This window comes from Phyllobates terribilis, unplaced genomic scaffold, assembly GCF_046119375.1.
Source record: "Phyllobates terribilis strain yellow unplaced genomic scaffold, ASM4611937v1 Scaffold_56__1_contigs__length_8794411, whole genome shotgun sequence".
In the NCBI taxonomy this organism is placed as follows: Eukaryota; Metazoa; Chordata; class Amphibia; order Anura; family Dendrobatidae; genus Phyllobates; species Phyllobates terribilis.
In genome coordinates this window covers 7986014-8005036 of record NW_027362816.1, presented here as the reverse complement: position 1 = coordinate 8005036, position 19023 = coordinate 7986014, and positions in this window count along the sequence as shown.

The following is a 19023-nucleotide window of genomic DNA, read 5'->3' as shown; positions in this document are numbered from 1 at the left end:
TGAGAAGCCGACACGGCCAGTCCGCTCCTGCCCGTGCCACCTCCGTGTCGCCGGGTTTGTGCCAGAGCCGCGGTGAACCCTGACGGCCAGCCCCCCTCTCCCAATAATGGTGCCTGTCCGCTGGTGGGTCGAGAGAGCCCCCCTGTGCTGGAGGCAGCTCTAAGCTTTTTAATTTAAATTGTCCCTCTAATTTGAATGAATACACTTTAAATCCATTTACAAGGATCCATTGGAGGGCAAGTCTCATGCCAGCAGTCGCGTAATTCCAGCTCCAGTAGCGTCCACTAAAGCTGCTGCAGTTAAAAAGCTTTTATAAGGATCGAGCTCGGCTGTCCACCGCAAGGCATCCTAGTGCCAGTCCCAGCCCCTATGCCTTGGGGTGCCTCCTGATGCTCTTCACTGAGTATCCCGTGGTCCCGAAGCATTTCCTTTGAAAAAATTAGGTGTCCAAACTACAGGTGGTGTAGCTTGCTTAACAGCCGGGATAATCCGCTGACTAGCAGACACTGCTACTAGGCACAAAGTATTTCCTGGGCTAGATGCAGTTAAAAATTTGTAAGTAGATACTCTCGTTGGATGCTGAGAAAGCATTCCATAGAGTCTCCTGGCACGCCATATATGATTCTCTTAAAAAGCTTGGGGTAGGGGTCTAGGGGACCCTTTTATAGCCAAAATCACGGCCCTGTATCACAATACGTCACCTAGGCTGAAGATAAATGGAACTGTAGCACCGAGGGCTCGGTTGCTACAGACGTATTGCACCTCACCCAGAGGTGTGATATCTCACTCTCAGATAAGGATGGAGTGTGGATCAGGACCCGACACCTGCATGCATTACACCACATTGCCGTGGGGCAGGGCGACCAATATGCCCCTGAGATGGGCACGACAGTCCCTGTCCCTGGCTGGAGTGGGGGGAGGGAACACTGAGGAAGGGGAACCCTGCAGTGCAGGAGCAGGGAGGAAGCAGTTCCTGGGTGCATTGAGAAGGGAGTATAAAAGGTGGGCACCATCTTAGTTCAGTGCAGAGAAGTCTGAGCAGAAGTGGCAGGGAGCAGGGGCTCTGCATGAGCTCTGCTCTGGAGGCGGGCCTAGTAACAGAGGCCCAGGCCTGCAAGAGGGAGAAGGAAGGAAGAGGAGCGGAGAAGGCTCCAGGAACGAGGAATGAAGGGATCCCAGGGGTGCGGACGGGCGAGTCGCCACCGCACGCCCGAATCCACCTGCGTGGAGGGGTCAGGCCAAAGGGGGAGACCGGTCCCCGAACTAGTGGAGGCAGAAAACGACCCTCAGCTAGAAACCAGAGGCTCTGACATTTTATGTGGCGCAGCCCCTTGCTCCACCCGCTAGGAAGGCACCACATAGGGTCAGGGAAACTGGCGCCAAGTTTACCAAGAGGAGGCCCGAGGCAGCCGGACAGAAGTGTTGGTAAGAAAGGCCAGACAAAGGACACACAAAGGGGGTCCTGTGAAGCGCTCCAAAGTTATCTGGGAGTTGTCTGAGCCCCTCACCTGGTGAGCACAGTACGACGTGGGCAGCCGTTACCTGCAGACGTGGTCTGGATAATAAGAACTGTGAGTAAAGGCCCTGAACTGCATCACTGACTCCGTGTCGTTACTGCTGCTGCCCTGCACCATCACCCCCATCCTCCGCATACACTGCCCTGAGGCTATACTCCTCCCGTGGGGAGTTATGCTACGCTCTGCTGCACCCACAACACCAGCCTTAGCGGTCTGCCCTGTAGCGGCGGTTCACTCTGACCGCAATCCACGGGTGGCGTAGTCGGACATTTAAACATCAAAACCACATAAATAGTTCCGCCACTGGTTTGACCGCCCTGAGCCACGGAACCGGATCGCCGCCACGAAGACTACAACCACCAGCATCCACCAAAAAGGGTCCGGCTCCGGGTGTCCCAAGGCCCAGGGGGTGCGTCAGAACATTTTCATCACCTTTCACAATCACCAATGGGACAAGGCAGGGATGTCCTCTGTCCCCTCTCTTATACATCCTAGTGACGGAGCACCTGCTCTCATCAATTCGCCATAACCCCAATATTAGGTGGATTGAGGTGGGAGGCACCGAGTACAAGTGCTCTCTATTTGCTGATGATGTCCTAGTATATATCACTCAATCACATATATCCATCCCTGCTGTTATGGCTGAAATAGATCACTTTGTTACATGGTAAAATTTTAAAATCAATGCAGCGAAGGCTGAGGCCCTCGATGTCTCCCTCCCTAAATCCATATAGGATTCCATCCAGTCCAACTTTCCCTTTGCCTGGCCCTCACAGGGTATCAAATACTTAGGAATTCCTATTCATAGAGACCTCTCCCATCTATGTTATCTTAATTTTGGGCCCTTTATTGAACAATTCCATACAGACCACGGTTGGCAAGTTAGAACTGTAAGATTCACTACGTGAACCACTGGTGTTTTGTGGAAAAGCACATGTACACCGCGTTCCAAATTATTATGCAAAAAGTGTTTAGGAGTGATAAGGGAAGAATTTGTTTGTTTGTCAGTTAAACTCATTGATGGTGATGTGTGTCAGGGCTCTTTATATCACTGTAAGCAATTGCAGACACCTGTGCTAATTAGTTTGGCAGGTGTGTCCAATGAAAGGCAAGACTACTTAAGAAGGCTCTCTCACATTATTAAGCAGCCTACATTTTCTGCCAAAATGGGAAAGAAAAAGGATGTGTCGGCTGCTGAGAAGCAACAAATTGTGGAGTGTTTAGGTCAAGGCATGACTACAATCAACATTGTGCGATGATCAGGATGAAGTGTCTTGGCAATCAAGAAGTATGTAGCTGATTCACAGTACACACGTGTGCGTGCTGATAAGGGCAAATTGAGGACTCTTTCCTACAGGCAATTACGTCAGGTTGAAAGAGCAGCGGCAAAAAAGCCTTGTCATAGCAGCAGACAAGTTTTTGAAGCTGCTTGTGCCTCCAACGTCCCCCGAACAACAAGATGCAGGGTCCTTCAGAGGTTTGCAGCTGTGCATACGCCATCCTGTCGACCTCCTCTATCCACTTCACACAAGCAGAAACGGCTCCAGTGGGCCAAACATTACATGAAGACTGATTTCAAAACTGTTTTGTTCATGGATGAGTGCCGTGCAGCGCTCGATGGTCCAGATGAATGGAGTGGAGGATGGCTGGTTGATGGACACCCCACGCAAACACGGCTACAGCGCCAACAAGGAGGAGGTGGAGTAATGTTTTGGGCTGGAATCATGGGGAGAGAGATTGTCGGCCCCTTTAGGATCCCTGAAGGCGCTAAAGATGAACTCCATAATGTATGTGGATTTTCTCAAACAGCACTTCCTGCCATGGTTCAAAAAGAAGAACCGTGTATTTCACAGCAAGATCATTTTTCTGCATGATAATGCACCATCTCATGCTGCACATAAAACATCTGCATCTCTGGCTGATATGGGCATAAAAGGGGACAAATTTATGGTGTGACCCCCATGCTCCCCTGACCTCTACCCCATTCAGAACCTTTGGAGCATCATTAAAAGGAGTGTCTATGATGGCGGGAGGCAGTTCACATCTAAGCAACAGCTCTGGGAGGGTATTCTGTCCTCATGCAAAACAATTGAAGCAGAAACCATCCAAAACCTGACAAATTCAATGGACGAGAGAGTTCAGAAGCTCCTTTCGAACAAGGGGTCCTATGTGAAAATGTAACATCACCTAGAATAAAGTTTTGAGTTGAAAACTGTTTGATTTCAGTTTCTAACAACCTGCTAATGCTTATAATTTCAAAAATGACCATTTTTTTGGTCTTTATTAAAATGAAAAGGTTGATCGAAAAGTTTGGGGGATCTAAGAGTGTGGCAACCCAGTAGTCATGATTACTTCGAATTCTGACAATATGAGGGTCATGCTGCAGGTAGTGCAGCAAGAAGGCACTTATGTGTCTTGCGCATCTCGGAGCCCCAAAATTATTTTCCGGGCTAGATGCAGCTAAAAATTATTTTTAATTTTAAATCTGGTGAAGCTTATTATAGATGGCCTAATAGGATCAGTGCTGCACACTGCTACAAAGCCCAAATTATTTTCCAGTCAAGATACAGATAAACATGATTAGTAATTTGAAAGCTTAAAACGGTTGGTAGGGTGATTTTAACCAATCATCAAGCTTTTACTCTCCCCAGGATGACACAGGGGTAGAAAAGTCGTTTCGGATCCATGATTTGTTCATCTTTATGAACGTGAGTCTGTCTACATTATCAGTGGAGAGCCGCGTGCGCTTATCTGTCAGCACACCACCAGCAGCGCTGAACACACGTTCAGACAGAACGCTGGCTGCGGGGCATGACAAGATCTCCAAGGCGTAAGTGGCTAGCTCCGGCCATTTATCCAGATTGGAAGCCCAAAAAGAGCAAGGGTCCAGTGACACAGTCGTGGCTTCAATGTTTACTTGGAGATGCTCCTGTACCATCGTCTCTAGGCGTTGACTATGTGTCAGACTTCTTGTCTCCTGTGGCCTTGCAAAGGATGGGCTAAAAAAGTGGTGAAATGATTCCGCAAAATTGATGTTACCAGCAGATACTGTGGTTCTGTTACGGTTTGAGTGCTGAACACTTGACGGTCCCACGGTTGGCAAGTTGGAACTGTGAGATTCACTACGTGCACCACTGGTATTTTGTGGAAAAGCACATGTAAGATTCTGCAACAGTCTCTGCTGATACTCCTGCATGCGTGCATCCCTTTCTATGGCAGGAATAATTTCTGCAAATTTACTTTTGTACCGGGGATCTAACAGTGTGGCAACCCAGTAGTCAGGATTATTTCTAATTCTCACAATTCGAGGGTCATGTTGCAGGTAGTGCAGCAAGAAGGCACTCATGTGTGTTGCGCATCCAGGAGCACCAAGTCCCTGTTGTGTTGGTGGCGAGGTAACAATCATGCTTCCTTCCTCTGTCCTCTCCCCCCAACCTCGCACAACAGAAATGTGATCAAGGTCTCCCTCATCTGATGAGTCTTCCATCAGTTCGTCCTCCACTTCTTCCTGGGCTCCTGCACCTTCCTCACTAGTTTGGCTGCTACCATGCGCCCTGGTAAAATCATCTCCCCCACCCTCACATGCCTGCCGCCTTGGTGCTGCCGACCGTCTGGACCTTGCAGATGTTAGCCCTTCCGCATACAACTCCTCCTCCTCTACTTCCTCCACCTCCTCTTGTGCCACCACCTGACTCCGAATTCTGTTTAACATGTGCTCCAGCATGTAAATCACCGGAATAGTCATGCTGATAATGGCATCGTCAGCACTAAACATCTTCGTCGCCATTTCAAAACTGTGCAGAAGGGTGCATAGGTCCCTGATCTGAGACCACTCCTCCAGCGTGATTTGCCCCACCTCTGAATCTCGTTGGCCCAGGCTATACGTCAGAAGGTATTGCACCAGGGCTTGTCGGTGCTGCCACAGTCGCTGCAACATGTGCAGAGTTGAATTCCACCGGGTAGGCACATCGCATTTTAGCCGGTGAAGTGGCAGGCCCAACGACTTCTGTAGAGATGTAAGTCGCTGAGCTGCGGGATGCGAACGGCGGAAGTGAGCACACAGCGACCGTGCCCTCTGCAGAAGGCCATCTAGTCTGGGATAGTGGGCTAAAAATTGCTGGACAACCAGGTTCAACACGTGAGCCATACAAGGCACGTGTGTGACATTGCCCCGGCGAAGGGCCGCACCCAGGTTTGCAGCATTGTCGCACACGGCCTTCCCTGGTTTCAGGTCCAGTGGAGACAACCATTCATGAAATTGGTTCTCCAGAGCTGACCACAACTCCTCAGCTGTGTGACTCACATTTCCCAGACATTTCAATGTAAAAACCGCCTGATGACGTTGAGCCCTACTGCCAGCATAGTAAGGAGGTGTGCAGGATCCCTTCTGCGCAGTTAGAAAGCTTGTGGCATGACCAGACAGGCTTTGGGTGCAGGTGGAAGACCGAGAGGAGGTTGAGGAGGCAGAAGCAGTGGAGGAACTTTGACATAAAGAGGATTGACGCACAACTCGTGGGGACGGCAAGACTTGGACAGCAGCCCCTTGTCCTGCTGTCACCATAGTTACCCAGTGTCCAGTCAGCGACATGTAACGCCCCTGTCCATGCCTACTCGTCCAAGTGTCTGTGGTGAAATGCACCCTGTCACACACAGAGTTTCTCAAAGAAGCGGTGATGTTGTGTGCGACATGCTGGTGGAGCGCAGGCACACCTTTCTTTGAGAAGTAGTGCCGACTGGGCATCTGGTACTGGGGCACTGCGACGGACATAAGGTCTCGAAAATCCTCTGTGTCCACCAGGCGGAAAGGCAGCATTTCTGTAGCCAAGAGCTTGCAGATGGTGAAATTCAACCTCTTAGCTTTCTCATGGCTAGGAGGAAATGGTCTTTTACTTGTCCACATCTGAGGGACCGAGGGCTGGCTATTGTGCTTAGACGGGGTTGATAAGGGTGTCCCCGGCAAACTGCCGGTCTGTGAGGAAGATGCAGGCGGACATGTTAGGTTGCCTTGATCCAAAGGTGGTGCTATCGATGTCGGACAGCGCTCAAGACCAGCTGGTGTTACCACCTCCAAAGAAAATGATGACCTGCCAATCACGCTGGCTGTTGCGGGTAAAGAGGTGGCAGGTCTGCGCCCCAAAACAGGTGTGACTTCTGTCCCCCCAGTCACAGAGGATGAAGAGGCCGCGGATGCACAAGATATGGCAGACGGTGGTTGGCCCGGCCGGCTAGGCCGCATTGTAGCACACTGAGCTTCCCACTGCAACTTATGCTTCATGTCCATGTGCCGGTTCATGCATGAAGTACTCAAACTATGTATTTTTTGGCCTCTACTTAGCTTTTGCTGACAAATGTTACAGATAACACGAGTTGGGTCATCTTTATCGATCTGAAAAAATGCCCAGGCTATGCAAGGCTTAGCACCCATGCGACCTGAAGAGCCACCACGACTTGTGGTGAGAGGCAGAGTTGTGTTTGAGGATGCAGTTGTTGACGTGCTTCCAGTGCTACGTCTCTGTCCAGGAAGGCGCAACCTGACCTCGTCGTCACTAGCATCTTCCTCCACCTCCTCTGCTGACCTCATCTCTTGGCTGACTGTGGGTTGACAGTAAGTGGGATCTCCGACCTCATCATCATCACCCTGTGCGTTATCACACCCGTCGTCCTCAGAGCCAACCTGTTCCTGCCCTGACAAAAAACTAAAGTTGTCGCTCCAATCAGGTATTTGAGTCTTATCATCGTCTTCCTCATTGTCTCCACCAACAGGAGTTACAGTTTGGGAATGAGGGTCTACATTATGGTCAGAACCTTCTGCGTCTGGTCCTGGATCCGACTCATAAAGATTCTGGGCATCAGTGCAGATCATTTCCTCGTCTGGATTCACAGAAGCGCTGGAGTCGACCTCTGATTCCCAGGCTATAGTATGAGTAAACAGCTCTGCAGACTCAACCATCTGTTCTACCTCATACTCAGACGGGCAGCTGGAGATTTGGGAGCTGTGAGGAAGCAAGTGCGATTTGGGTGACACCTTTGAGGACTGGAGTATTTGTGATGTTGAAGTTGATGTGGAGGAGAGCCCACTTAAAGGAGCACTTGATATCCGTTGAAGCACCTGCTGTTTTTGTGCCTCATCTGGAATTTGTAGCGATTGGCGTGGCCGTAAGAAAGGGATCTTATCACATTGTCCGCTAAAAGAAGTAGACATTTTAGTTTGGCTGGAAGATGGTCTTTCTTCTGCACCTACCCCACGGACACAACCTTTTTTCCCCTTCCCAAAACGCCTATTCCCCTTTCCACCAGCAGCAGGCCTTTTTCCACTCATTTTGGTGGTTAACTAATTCACAACTCTGGAGTTGTTTGCACAAAAAAACAATGGATAGTAACCGAGCAGAGCTGAGTGGCCAAACTGTGGTATTAGGCCAAAACTATTGGCTGGGTTAGATGCAGAAAAAAATTATTTTTAATTTGCAACCTGATGGAGGTCAGTATAGATGGACTAATAGACCAAGTCCCACACACCGCTAGAAGCCCAAATATTTTTTCAGAGCTAGATGCAGAAAATTTTTTTATTCAATTTGCAACCTGATGGAGGTCAGTATAGATGGACTAATAGACCAAGTCCCACACACTGCTAGAAGCCCAAATATTTTTTCAGAGCTAGATGCAGAAAAAAAATATTTTTAATTTGCAACCTGATGGAGGTCAGTATAGATGGACTAATAGACCAAGTCCCACACACCGCTAGAAGCCCAAATATTTTTTCAGAGCTAGATGCAGAAATTTTTTTTATTCAATTTGCAACCTGCTGGAGGTCAGTATAGAAGGACTAATAGAACAAGTCCCACACACTGCTAGAAGCCCAAATATTTTTTCAGAGATAAATGAAGAAAAAAATTATTTTTAATTTGCAACCTGATGGAGGTCAGTATAGATGGACTAATAGACCAAGTCCCACACACTGCTAGAAGCCCAAATATTTTTTCAGAGCTAGATGCAGAAAAAAATTATTTTTAATTTGCAACCTGATGGAGGTCAGTATAGATGGACTAATAGACCAAGTCCCACACACCGCTAGAAGCCCAAATATTTTTTCAGAGCTAGATGCAGAAAAAAATTATATTCAATTTGCAACCTGCTGGAGGTCAGTATAGAAGGACTAATAGAACAAGTCCCACACACTGCTAGAAGCCCAAATATTTTTTCAGAGCTAAATGAAGAAAAAAATTATTTTTAATTTGCAACCTGATGGAGGTCAGTATAGATGGACTAATAGACCAAGTCCCACACACTGCTAGAAGCCCAAATATTTTTTCAGAGCTAGATGCAGAAAAAAATTATTTTTAATTTGCAACCTGATGGAGGTCAGTATAGATGGACTAATAGACCAAGTCCCACACACCGCTAGAAGCCCAAATATTTTTTCAGAGCTAGATGCAGAAATTTTTTTTATTCAATTTGCAACCTGATGGAGGTCAGTATAGATGGACTAATAGACCAAGTCCCACACACTGCTAGAAGCCCAAATATTTTTTCAGAGCTAGATGCAGAAAAAAATTATTTTTAATTTGCAACCTGATGGAGGTCAGTATAGATGGACTAATAGACCAAGTCCCACACACCGCTAGAAGCCCAAATATTTTTTCAGAGCTAGATGCAGAAAATTTTTTTATTCAATTTGCAACCTGATGGAGGTCAGTATAGATGGACTAATAGACCAAGTCCCACACACCGCTAGAAGCCCAAATATTTTTTCAGAGCTAGATGCAGAAAAAAATTATATTCAATTTGCAACCTGCTGGAGGTCAGTATAGATGGATTAATAGAACAAGTCCCACACACAGCTAGAAGCCCAAATATTTTTTCAGAGCTAAATGAAGAAAAAAATGATTTTTAATTTGCAACCTGATGGAGGTCAGTATAGATGGACTAATAGACCAAGTCCCACACACTGCTAGAAGCCCAAATATTTTTTCAGAGCTAGATGCAGAAAAAAATTATATTCAGTTTGCAACCTGATGGAGGTCAGTATAGATGGACTAATAGAATGATGCTATGCCCAAAAGATTTTACTTCACTAGGTGCAGTAAAAAAATTGGTATTCTATACACAGGTGGTATATCTTGCAACACAGATAGGCTACTCCACTGACTAACACACTCTGCAATAGGCCAAAAAGGATTAGCTTTGCTAGATTCAGCCAAATGCTGTGAAAAAGACTTGCACAGCACTGGCACAGACCTGCCTGGCAAAAACTGATAGGAACTGATGTAACCTAGTCCTGAAAAGGACTCCAATTACAATTAGTCTTTACTCCCACAATCTATCTATTTAAGAGCACAGACCTGCTTGATAAAAGTCGTAGGAAATGCTGTAACCTAGTCCTTAAAAGGACTGCAATCACAACTATTCCCTACTCCCAAGCTATCTGTAGATTTGTGCGAAAATTGGCTTGAAATTAACAAGGTATAGCGCACACAGCAACAGCGGTGCCGTCTAACACGCAGCTGCAGCAGTGAGAAAATGGTGGCGACGGGGAAAATGGCTTGGTCTTATAGGGCAAGGACATGTGACATACACTGCCAATCACACATGCCCTTGCTTGTGTGAAAAAAGCACTTCGCTCCGTGTGTGCGCTGCTGATAGGCTGACAGATTGCACCTCCCCACTGCAAATGCGGGAAAGAGAAAAAAAAATGGAGATCTTCATTGTTCCTGCAGAGATCCATCCCCTGCCCCTCCCCCCGCCCCGCTGTACACTCAAACTGCGTATTAACATTAATTTTCATCATTACTGAGAAAAAATCCAGTTATGATTTTGGTGCACGAACAGTTATCGAACATAACCTCGAACAGCCGAATTTTTCTCAAATTGTTCGTGTTCGCCGACCGGCTCGAACACCGCCCAAAACAGCTCGAATTTGAGATTGGCGAACAGTTCGAGTAGAACAACGCTCATCTCTAGTAGCCACCTTTTGCTTTGATGGCTGCTTTGCACACTCTTGGCATTCTCTTGATGAGCTTCAAGAGGTAGTCACCGGAAATGGTCTTCCAACAATCTTGAAGGAGTTCCCAGAGATGCTTAGCACTTGTTGGCCCTTTTGCCTTCACTCTGCGGTCCAGTTCACCCAAAACCATCTCGATTGGGTTCAGGTCTGGTGATTGTGGAGGCCAGGTCATCTGGTGTAGCACCCCATCACTCTACTCCTTGGTCAAATAGCCCTTACACAGCCTGGAGGTGTGTTTGGGGTCATTGTCCTGTTGAAAAATAAATGATGGTCCTACTAAATGCAAACCGGATGGAATAGCATGCCGCCGCAAGATGCTGTGGTAGCCATGCTGGTTCAGTATGCCTTCAATTTTTAATAAATCCCCAACAGTGTTACCAGCAAAGCACCCCCACACCATCACACCTCCTCCTCCATGCTTCACGGTGGGAACCAGGCATGTAGAGTCCATCCGTTCACCTGTTCTGCGTCGCACAAAGACACGGTGGTTGGAACCAAAGATCTCAAATTTGGACTCATCAGACCAAAGCACAGATTTCCACTGGTCTAATGTCCATTCCTTGTGTTCTTTAGCCCAAACAAGTCTCTTCTGCTTGTTGCCTGTCCTTAGCAGTGGTTTCCTAGCAGCTATTTTACCATGAAGGCCTGCTGCACATAGTCTCCTCTAAACAGTTGTTGAAGAGAGGTGTCTGCAGCTAGAACTGTGTGTGGCATTGACCTGGTCTCTAATCCGAGCTGCTGTTAACCTGCGATTTCTGAGGTTGGTGACTCGGATAAACTTATCCTCAGAAGCAGAGGTGACTCTGCACATTTGCATACACATACACTGTATATACATGATGCAATTTTGTTGTTCCTTCAAGGTCAATTGACTGATTACATGATTTGAAAGGTCCTTGAGCTTGTCGGGTGGAAGGTTCTTCGGCTGCTCAAGCAGGACGTGCAGCCTCTGTGCAGGTACCTTCCTCTCTTGCTCTGCACCAAGCAGTTAGATAAGTGTGGGGATGAAGGAGACAGAGCAGTTCTTTCAGTGGTCAGGAAGGACGCTGTGTCATTGTTCTCCTCCGTCACAGGAATCTGCCTTCAGTCTACAAGACACATTCAATTATTAGCAAGATTTTTTCTTGCTAAAAGTGTGTCTTATATTCCAAAAATACAGTCAGTTTTAAAGTAATATCTTTCTCATTTAATTATACAACCGTGTGTTACCTGTTTTTGTACAGTTTGTCAATAACATATATAGTTTCTCTCCCCGTCTTTGTTGTTTTTGATGGTTAACAGAATACGATTTTCCAGAAAATAATTTTTTACACTCGAAGTATGATAATGACTAGCTTCTATGTGGGATTTTTGATGTTTAAAGGAGTTGCCCACTACTTTGACAACCCCTCCTCATTCCTCATGTTTGATCCTGTTAAAATAAAAAAAAATTAGACAAACTTCCCAATCCAGCGGTATCAGCATTTATGTTCCCAAGGCTCATGTGAGGTTGTTGGAAGCCTGGCGCCCAATCAGTGCTGGCGTTAATGTTCGTTTTGTTCGAAGGTGGGGACAGTAAGAGAAGTCGGAGAGCAGCTGCAGCCCTGGCTTCCTGTTGATGTTCAACCTCACATGAGCCGTGGAAATGCGAGTCTCAACACAAGTAGAACGGCACTGACACTGAAGGTGATTATGAGTGTTTTTATTCTAACGAGGTCAAACATGAATGACAAAGGGTTGTCCTAGTAGTTGACAACTCCTTTCAGAAGATACAATTTTCAGTTAAAACAATTTCAACATTCTGAACATGAAAAGGGCTTCTCCCCTGTGTGACTTCTCTGGTGTATAACAACATCTGATTTCTGGTTAAAACATTTCCCACATTCTGAATAGGAATAAGGCTTCTCCCTGGTGTGGGTTCTCTGGTGCTTAACAAAATTTGATTTGTGGGTAAAACATTTTCCACATTCTGAACATGAAAAAGGCTTCACCCCTGTGTGAGCTCTCTGGTGCTTGACAACATTTGATTTATCGTTAAAACACTTCCCACATTCTGAACATGAATAAGGCTTCTCTCCTGTGTGAATTATCTGGTGTATTACAAGATTATTTTTCCGGTTAAAACATTTCCCACATTCTGCACAGGAAAAAGACTTCTCCCCTGTGTGGGTTCTCCAGTGACTATTAAGATGCCCTTTCTGGTTAAAACATTTCGCACATTCTGAACAGGAAAAAGGCTTCTCCCCTGTGTGGGTTCTCTGGTGTATAACAACATCTGATTTCTGGTTAAAACATTTGCCACATTCTGAACAGGAAAAAGGCTTCTCCCTTGTGAGACTTTGATTTTCCTTAGTAGTTGATAATAAATCAGAAGACAGGACCGGTTTCAAAGGATTAGATGACAGATCTTTGTTGTGAAGGAATGATGGTATATCTGGAGTAATAGCATTCACTGCAATTGTATCCTGTGGGATCTCAAGAACATCTGATTTAAAAATTGAAGATAACAGCTGTCCCTCTGATCTCCTGGTACAGTCATCTGCCAAGAATAAAACCAATTATTAGTTGTGAACAAAAAATATTCTTGAATTTTATATTTTTGAACATTTCACCAAAACAGTGACAGTTCATAGTCTAATAAGAAACTGTGAAGACCTGGGGTCTTCCGTGGGCACAATACTACTCAGGCAACACAGGGTGAGGGTAAAACAGCGTGGCAATACTTTGTTGAACTACTAAACAAACAATAAACACATAGAACAGTCCCAGGAATACCCAAGGTAGTGCAAAATTACAGTCTCACTCTTCCGCTGGCCCGCCTCAGAGTAGAACAGCTGCGACTTTGGAACATCCAGGGCCAACTATCTCAACCAGTGGCCCTCCGCTTTAGGTGGGCCCCCACACAGAAGAGGTAGCGGCAAGCTTAGGAAGCTGACATTTCATCGAGGAATAAGGCCAGGAGACCTGGGGGTCCCACCCTGGTCTCCGAGAATTTCCATGGGGCCAGATGACTGGCGGGTCCCAATCTGGTTTCTCCAAAAGTCTCCATGGGTTCCAGGCGACCGGAGGGTCCCACCTGGCAACCCCAAACAACATATCCATGGGGCCAGGTGACTTAACCTGGTCTCCTCAAATGTATCCATGGTCTCTGTGATGGTCAATAGAGCAGATCCGTATCCTTCCAGTCAGGGCAATGTACCCTTAGGCCGGAATCATGTAGAATTCAAATCTGTGTCTCTCTGGGTGGAGCCATGCTACCAAGCTGATGTCCTGAAGTCTCTTTGATCTATGATTCTCTCTTTCAACTCTGACTGCTACAGAGGCATACAAGTGCTTCTCACTAAACTAGAATATCAAAAAGTTAATTTATTTCAGTTCTTCAATACAAGTGAAACTCATATTATATAGAGTCATTACAAACAGAGTGATCCATTTCAAGTGTTTATTTCTGTTAATGTTGCTGATTATGGCTTAAAGCCAATGAAAACACAAAAGTCATTAGTCATTATCTCAGTTAATTAGAGTAATTAACAAAAAACACCTGCAAAGGCTTCCTAAGCGTTTAAAAAGGTCCCTTAGTCAGTTTCAGTAGGCTCCACAATCATGGGGAAGACTGCTGACTTTACAGATGTCCAGAAGGCAGTCATTGACACACTCCTCAAGGAGGGTAAGCCACAAAAGGTCATTGCTAAAGAAGCTGGCTGTTCACAGAGTGAAAGGAAAAAGTGTGGTAGAAAAGGAGGACAAGCAACCAGGATAACCGCAGTCTTGAAAGGATTGTTAAGAATAAGCCATTCAAAAATTTAGGGGAGATTCACAAGGAGTGGACCGCTGCTAGAGTCATTGCTTCAAGAGCCACCACACACAGACGTATCCAGGACATTGGCTAAAAGTGTCGCATTCCTTGTGTCAAGGCACTCATGACCAATAGACAAAGTAGATTCATCCAATAAGATATCAGTATTCTAGAAAGCCAACAGCATCATCATTACCCTTCGCTTTCTCTAAGATGCCCATCATAATTTTATTTCAAGTAATTTTCTAACTTGTCAGCACATTCTACTTATGCTGTCACTTGGCTTTGTAAATTACAGATCTGGGCAGGTAACGGTCAGCGTTTTATAATCCCAGAGCGTAGGTGGATTGTCTAGGTTTTAAGTTCTATAGAAAAGGGCTTTCAAATCCCAAAGTCAGTTGAAAAGTTTTGGGTGGAGGAGAATGTTGTGGTTTAGAGGCAAAATGGTGATCACACGATTGTGATTCAGCAGACCCTACACTAATGATAAATCAACCACAGCCGATGACTGAGAATAATCAGTGACTTCTCTACATTTAGTGGTTACTACTCACCTGGGCGGTCATATGTAGGAATCTCCTCTTTACACCACTCATCACCCCTCACATATGTCTCTGTAATATTAATATTGGTCAGATCTTCACCCTGAAACCAAAAAAAAAAATCTGAGAGAGAAGAAATCACATCTACGATCAGCTCTAATCCTGCCATCTCCACTGTTCTCATTACACAAGTATAAAACATATAATACTGGTGGATAAAACAAGACTGAGCACAAGACCTTCACAGCCATTTACACATCATAGGGGAGATCTCATGACACCTTCTCTCCATCTACCTGATGATCCTGAGGAACATTGGGATCTTCTTGTTTACAGTCCTGTGGAAGAAGAGGATGGGGACATCTCTCTGGTGTTGTCCTCTTACTGGATAGATCTGGAGGAAACACATACAGGGACTGAATTCATTCTTTACATACAGATAATTATAGGCCGTGTGTATTTAGTCCCATCTATTACCTGGTGATGTGAGGGGCTGAGGAACATCAAGCAGCATGATGCCCTTGTACAGAACTTTGTGTCCTTCTAAATACCCCCCTCATCCATGGAGAAATAGACAGCGACATCCTGACACCTTATAGGAACCTGACACATACAACAATACCGTCATCCCCCAGATCCCTACATAGCGTTACTGGATAATGTCCCAACATTCCCAGCAGTGTCACCTCTCCAGTCAGCAGCTCAATCACCTTGTAGGTGAGTTCTAGGATCTTCTGGTCATTGATGTCCTCATGTATCAGGGGGTGAGGTGGAGGCCCCGTGATTGGGCTCAGGAGTCTTCCCCATCCTTCAGACACAGGGTCCTGACAGCGCTCACTAGAGGTCTTCTTCACTACTGTGTAATCCTGGTTATGGAGAGACACATTAATAAATCTCACTCCAGACATTTCCAGAGTCCTCACCTCTCCAGTTCTGTCCATCTGTTATTCCCATAGATAAGAATGATGTAATGTGACGTCATCAGAATCTCTCACCTCTCCAGTAAGCCGGAAGAGGATCTCTAGGGTGAGGTGGAATATCCTCTCTGCCATCTTGTTTCTGTCCATATCCAAATTTGATGGGTAAATCAGGAAAATTCTCTTATCTTGAAGATCTTCACTGAGAGGATCTGATATTGTAGAGATCTGAATGAGAAGATGAGCCAATGTATAAACACTAAACTATGGAGGGCACCATCCAAATCAAAAAGGGGATCAACATGCTGCACACCACATAAATACACGTGAAAAGAGGAAAAGAGGTGTGCTATGAAGCAGTGATCACCCAACAATACTTCAATAAATTATCATACGTTATAATAAGTTACAATAAATTTTATTCATTACAGATATAAATACATGCAAACAACGTCAAAAAACCCAAATAGTTAAAACACAAGTAAAATCAATATAGTGGGATTACCCAGTAATTTGAATCCCACTTGTTACAAAAAAACATCCCTAGTTACAACAGAACAAGCAGTACCATAATACAACAAGTGCCAGTATTATCCCTGGTGATCAATATCGTACACATGCATATTAGCTATGACTGCCTGACATTAGTATTCAAGGAGGTGTACTATAGTCCAAACAGATGAAGAGGGAAGTATGTACCTACTACAGCAGAGTATATATTGAAAAATACAAAAAGTCGCAAGTATAAATGAAGCCCATATAGAATATCCGAGCTGGCAAGTACTATATACTCACATACCACAAAAAATACTATTCAGGGTATAAATAAATAAATACAAAACCCTTTCATGCTGTAAGTATCCCTCCTGCACACAATAGCGCTAAGATCAATCACCTCCCTGAGCACAGAAACCTATGCTGAGATGATGCAGGCGGGCATTCAGTGCCCAACACGTGTCGCCACTACACGTGGCTTCATAGACCCCTGATGAAGCCACGTGTAGTGGCGACACACATTGCCCCTCCTGTTCCTCCTTGCACAAAGGCGGAGGTAGCGGTCCTGCTGCTGGGTTGTTGGGGTTACGGCCCCCACCAGGTATGCCTTTAAATCAGAGAGATATGTCACACAAAATAGTTAATAAATAACATTTCCCACATGTCTACTTTACATCAGCACAATTTTTGAACCAAATTTTTTTTTGTTAGGGAGCTATAAGGGTTAAAAGTTGACCAGCGATTTCTCATCTTCCAACAAAATTTACAAACCCATTTTTTTTTAGGGACCACATCACATTTGAAGTGACTTTGAGGGGTCTATATGACAGAAAATACCCAAAAGTGACACCATTCTAAAAACTGCACCCCTCAAGGTGCTCACAACCACATTCATGAAGTTTATTAACCCTTCAGGTGATTCACAGGAATTTTTGTAATGTGGAAGAAAAAAAATGAACATTTAACTTTTTTTCACAAAAAATTTACTTTAGACCCAATTTTTTTTATTTTTGCAGGAGTAATACACAAATAGTTAAATATACATACATACACACACATGTATCCTGAACCACAAAGGAGCAAGTATGTACAAGTAGAATGAGGCCAAGCGTATAAAGCAATATGCCTAGTGCCTAGTGTAGCATATCAATGATCCTGGGGTAGCTCATATAGGTGAGCTTAACTGTATAGCATAAGAGGATTATAGATATCAAGTGACCCTACACAGGCGGCGAGCCAACTGATGGGACCAGGGAATGAATCCCTCTTGTAAAAATTTCAATGACTAATGAAGGAAGTGTAATGTAAGGTACGGAGTATTCCAAAGAGGGAAGGGGGAGGGGACACAATGGACACAACACCAGATCAATGGCAGACAGCGTTATATATAAGAAAGGGGCTTAATGACCGGCTGTGGAGAGAAGTGCCCAGAAGATGCTGGTTAGATGTTAGAGGAAATGTTCAACATGAGGGCCAGGTCAAAACCTGTAGACAATCAGACAAGATAGGTAATATGCCTTATACTTCTGCTCTAAGTGGTCTAAGGTACCGAGTTTGCGCCACACTCTGTACCCTGGACCACTTAGGTAATATGCCTTCTATTCATGAGCGAGTATGTTCGGTTAACCCTTTCGCCGAGTATACTTGGCCGAGGACCGAGTATTTATAGAATGCTCGGGCTTTAAGTTTTCGTCGCTCCGTGAACATGATTTGCGACTGACAAATTTAATACATGTGAGAAATGCCTGTTTTTCCAGCATTCCTCATATGTATTAAATCTGTCAAACAGTCGCAAATCATGTTCACGGAGCGACGAAAACTTAAAGCCCGAGCATTCTATAAATACTCGGTGCTCGGCCGAGTATACTCGGCGAAAGGGTTAACAAAACATACTCACTCATCACTAATGCCTTCTATAACCTCATGTTCGGTGTTTCTGCTTTGGGTTTTGGCTTGTAAAAATCAGATTCCATTTGAATAGATTGTGGGCTCCATTAGCTGAGCCCCTGAGGTGGCAGGACCCCACCCCAGGTGACCCCATATTGGAAACTCCACTGCCTAAGAAATTCATCCACGGGTGTAGTGAATAATTTGAACCCATACGTGCCTTACAGAATTTTATAACACAGAGTCATGGAAATATGGCATTTTAGTGGTAAAAATGCAATTTCTGTATCTGCTACAAATTTGTCAGGTACACAAGGGTTAATAGGTGAAACTGAACCCCATAATTTATTAAATAATGTCTCCTGAAAGCGGTGATGTCCCATATGTCGTCAGAAATTAGTTAGCCCACACCTCAGGGGCCACTCATTGCCATGGTGACTCGATGTCATCATAACAACACCTGGGTGACCAGAGCTAACAAGTTATTTAGGTCATGTGCAGCACTAACAGTTATAAAGCAAAGCTTATACTTACATACACACACATATATATATATACAGTTGTGGTCAAAAGTTTACATACCCCAGCAGAATTTTTCATTTTTTGGCCTTGCTTCAGGGAATATGAATGATAACAAAAAAACTTTTTTTCCACTCATGGTTATTGGTTGGGTGAAGCCATTTATTGTCAAACTACTGTGTTTTCTCTTTTTAAATCTTAATGACAACCAAAAACATCCAAATGACCCTGATCAAAAGTTCACATACCGTGGTGATTTTGGCCTGATAACATGCACAGAATTTGACCCAAATGGGTTTGAATGGCTACTAAAGGTAACATCCTCACCTGTGACCTGCTTGCTTGTAATCCGTGTGTGTGCATAAAAGCT